Below are 4,842 nucleotides of genomic sequence, written 5' to 3' on the forward strand. Positions count from 1 at the left end.
GATGGCTGTGGGCTTCCAGGAAGAGGAGGCTTCCTTATATCTGTGCCCAGCTGTGGCCAGAAAACGCACCCTCACCATTTCATCGTCTGAACATTTATTTAAAAGAGTTTTGTGTTGTGGCTGTTCTGGGTGAAGTTCTACATGATCTGATTTTAAAATCCTTTTTTCCCCCTGGATCCTCTGTGAGTTGCCATAGAGATAAGTTAGAGGCAAACAGAGCTAATGAGCTTGGTTGGGTCTTTTGTGTTTCTAAATGTTTTCCATTCTGAGCCCTTACCATGTAATTAGAGAGATTATTTAGTGTGGACTTTTTCTTTTTTTGTAAATTAGTTTCAAAAGCAAGTTCTGAGGTTTGAATAATGATTGTATTTGTTAATCAATCCAACCTGGGTTTCCTTCCAGAAGAAAACAGGATACCATTGTCAAAAAGCTGGAAACAGGATGTTTGAGACCTTGGGGTTTCATAGATTTGCAGTGATGTGAAGAGTCCTGACAATCAGTACTAATATGTGTTGATGTCTTTTTATTAGGCAGGCATGCTCTTTGGGGAGAGGTGACACTGGAGATGCTGATGGGAATGTGTGCTGGGGCCAGGAGCCTCTAGCTGTGGGCTGGGTCTTTGGAAATCCAAGCTTCCTGAGGGGGGCTGTTTCTCCCCTTGGGGGGACCTCAGTTTGCTTGCTTAAGAGCCCACAGACGTCTATTAGAAGATGGTGAAGCCATGGGAACAGCTAAATTAGCTTGCCACGCCTCATGCCTCCTGACCCCATCTCTCTGTTAGAGTAAGTTCTGATGTTTTTCTCAGTGTTTCTGAATCTCGGCACTATTGACATTTTGGGCCAGAGAGCTCATGGTTGTCGGGGGCTTTCCTGTGCCCTGTAGGATGTTTAGCATCGTCACTGGTCTCCAGCTCTGGATACCAGTCACATGGACTACTGCTATCAGCAGAAGCGTCTCTGCACGTTGCCAAATGTCCCCTTGCAGCAAAGTGACCAACAGCTGAGAACCACCGAATTAAAACATAATATGTGTTCATTGTAGAAAATATAGATGAGCATAGAAAATAAGATAAAAATAACCTATAATTCTAGTAATCAGAGTTAACCGCTTTCAAGCCTTTTTTCCCCCCCAGGTCTCCATTTTCTTTTATTTTTTTTAAAGTAATTTCTGCTCTTTACAACGTGTTATCACACACATTAAAAAAAGTGTGTGCACTTGCACACATGTGCCAACACATAGAGGACCTGAGATGGATAGAAAAACAGAGCCTCCAAACATAATATTTTACAGATTCAAAGACTACACTTATGTGCTTTTCAGTCATTACACAATGTACCTACATGATCCATTTAATAATTTATGCTCCCCACGTGGTTAAACAATGAGGATTTCCTATGAAAGACTCAATGCAAAAGTTGTTAGAAGCAGAGTACTGTTTTCTGCAAAAACCAACCTCAGGCATACATATATGTTTACATATATTCCTGGAGAACTCTCCAGTAGCAGTGCATTTGTTCATTTCTGTAAAAGAGTGGCTGGGCTGGGTTTGAACTCCCACCTCTGGTAAATGGGGCCGGCGCCCTATTCCTTGAGCCACAGGCGCTGCACTCAAGAGACTCTTTTTTTTTTGGAACAGAGCCTCAAGCTATCCCCCTGGGTAGAGTGCCATGGCATCACAGCTCGCAGCAACCTCCAACTCCTGGGCTCAAGCGAGTCTCCTGCCTCAGCCTCCCAAGTAGCTGGTACTACAGGTGCCCGCCACATTGCCCGGCCATTTTTTGGTTACAGCCGTCACTGTTGTTTGGCGGGCCCGGGCTGGGGATTCGAACCTGCCACCTTAGGTATATGTGGCTGGCGCCTTAGCTGCTTGAGCCACAGGCGCCGAGCCACTCAAGAGACTCTTAATGATGCATTGTGCTTTCAGATAAAAATCCTAAGATAAAATATCAGTTATTATGTCAGTAACAGTTAAAATTGCACATATATGTTAGAGATCAGAAGAAGCTATAAAGAAATGTAAATAATTGTGTTAGAGACTCTTTTGGCAAAGTTTTAATAATAAAACCTTAAAAAATGTCTTAGTAACTGATATAAAATAAACACTGTTATCAAGGGTTTCCTATACTTGGCTTATAATTTAAAGGTGAAAAATCATCTCCATATGAATTACCTGGTATCTGGTAATCCCAGTCTTGGCAAGTCACTTATAGTCAGGCAGGCAAGGAGCTTGGGAGGAAAGATAAAGGGATTTCCCCCTATTAATATAAAGCATCAACCAGAGGGAAAGCCAAGGTGAACCAACTAACTAAACAAATGCCTACCTTCCTTTAGGACTTTTAGACCGGGCTTAGTGCCTGTGGCACAGTGGTGATGGCGCCAGCCACATACACTGAGGGTGGCTGGTTTGAACCCAGCCTGGGTCAGCTAAACAACGACAACTGCAACAGAAAATACTGGGCATTGTGGCGGGTGCCTATAGTCCTAGCTACTTGCGAGGCTGAGGCAAGAGAATTGCGTAAGCCCAAGAGTTTGAGGCTGCTGTGAGCTGTGATACCACGGCACTCTACTGAGGGCTACATAGTGAGACACTGTCTCAAAAAAAAAGAAACAAAACAAACAAACCAAAACCCACGTACTTGGTGTCTGGACCACAACCCATTCTGTAGTTCACAAGATGAATTAAATATGTCCTGTCTTCTATGAGATCCTAGGATAAGCATGATCGCTTAGTACCTTTTTTTAAAAATCCTCCACATGTTGACTATAAAAATTTGCATTTTAGAAACACCATGAGGTGGCACCTGTGGCTCAGTGAGTAGGGCACCAGCCCCATATACTGAGGGTAGTGGGTTTGAACCTGGCCCTGGCCAAACTGCAACAAGAAATAAGGGGGCACCGGTAGTCCTAGCTACTCGGGAGGCTGAGGCAAGAGAATCGCCTAAGCCCAAGAGCTGGAGGTTGCTGTGAGCTGTGATGCCACAGCACTCTACCAAGGGTGACAAAGTGAGACTCTGTCTCTAAAAAATAAAATAATAATAATAATAAAAAGGAACACTATGGCAACTGTTTATAATGGTAGAGGGTAAAGTTTAATTTACATAGTAACATTGATGTTCTTAGGTAGGAAATAAGTGTAATTTTATTCTTAGGCTGGTCAGTTTGTTCTTTGGCCTTTACTTTTGAAGAACACACAACCCTTAACAATCAAAGCAAATAGGAAACGATGAGAAAATAACAAATGCTTTAATTAAAGTCTTTCACAGGACAGATAAAGATAGAAAAAGAATTTCTTCAAATAATTTCCTAGGTGTCACTTGGAAGCATCCTTGCTGTCTATAACACAATGTGCTGGAGTCCTTCAAATAAAATTATAGAATAATTTAAAATATATATTTGCAACCATTTGGAATCATTTAACAGTTTATAGCATATTAGTGGAGTGAAAGAGATTAAAGGCAGTCCACATTCATATTTTTAAGATAAATTTCCTTCAGAAGCCAGCTGAAATACTTGCTCATGTTCTAAGTAGAGCCATCGTAATAAGACCTAAGATATAAGCAGCCACTCCACTAATTTTTGACTCACACTTAATTGGAGGTAGGGAGGCACCAGCGATTCCACATCCCCCAGTGGGGGCAGCCTCAGGGCTGCAGTGCACCCCGCTCCCGGGAAGACAGTTAGTCAACTAGGTTCTGAGGAGACAGCTCTGATCTCTGGTTGAAACGGCTGCTCAAAAAATAAACTTTCACTTAAATGTTCCTTTATTCTTTTTTCCTCTTCTTCCTTTTGTTGCTCTTTTGCAGATGGGAGGAGAGTAGCAACCACCTCTTTCCTTCCCAAAGCTTTCCTCTGGCTTTGCTCAGAAACTTGGGGACAGAATTTATCCGTTACACCATAGTGACAGAATCGAACATCTCTATGATGAATCACAGTATCCACAGAACACTGAGGCTTTACCGCGCCTGCAGCATCAAGGACAGCACTCTTATTAGGAGTGGTACACAAAACTTTGAAACTCGTAGGGATTATACAGAGTCAACAGTGGCTTATGTGTTGACTGATCACCTGCATAAAATATTAGCTCTGCGGGAAATAGGAAGACTTCCTTTCACTAACTCTGGTTGTCTTTTTTGTGGATGCATTGGCACTGAATCCCCCTTGCAGCAGCTTCTGTTTTTACACTCTCCAATCTATTTTGGACTTTTTGTAGTTTCAATTAGAAACTCCAAACATTTTGGCCATCTCGGCAACACCGGTCCTGGGAAAGCAGCGGCAACTGCTCCTCCGCTCCTTCGTCAGCGTCCCGCTTTTAAGCTTTTGACGTCCTCCTTTCCAAACTATCTTTTCCACACATAACTTTGCTTTTTTATAAAACTGATGCTGCAGGGGCCGGGGAGGGCGAGTGGAGGGAGGGCACTTGGTGGGATCTCACCCAATGCGCACAACGCAAGGGTGCATTTCAAAACGACTAAGTATATTATAAATGCCTTGCCACAAAAATAAGTAAGTGAGGTGATGGTTGTGTTAATCAGTTTGATTTAAGCCTTCCACATTGTATATCAAATCATCACACTGGACCCCATAAATGTATGCAGTTGTGATTTAATAAAAAGTAAGTTTAAAAATAATAAAAATAAAGAAATAAAGAAAGCTAGGTGAAGGACATACAGGAATAAATAAATAAATAAATAAATAAAACGGAGGCTGCGTCGCGTGTGCGGAGTGTCCTGCTTTGCAGCCTGGTAACCTGTGGACTGCGCCGAGGGCATTTCCCCTCAGGGCCACATCTGCTCTCCTGCACCTCTTTTCAAGCTCCCTTGGAAACCTCTTTCTTCAGTGATG

At 42.6% G+C, this 4,842-nt stretch overlaps 1 pseudogene; it reads right to left on the reverse strand.

Moving 5' to 3' along the window:
- Positions 1 to 3,514: 3,514 nt before the first annotated feature.
- On the reverse strand, positions 3,515 to 4,142 carry LOC100948244 (annotated as a pseudogene).
- Between the last annotated feature and the right edge of the window lie 700 nt (positions 4,143 to 4,842).

The sequence above is a fragment of the Otolemur garnettii genome, unplaced genomic scaffold (genome assembly GCF_000181295.1).
Source record: "Otolemur garnettii isolate 467f Iridium unplaced genomic scaffold, OtoGar3 scaffold00003, whole genome shotgun sequence".
Lineage (NCBI taxonomy): Eukaryota > Metazoa > Chordata > Mammalia > Primates > Galagidae > Otolemur > Otolemur garnettii.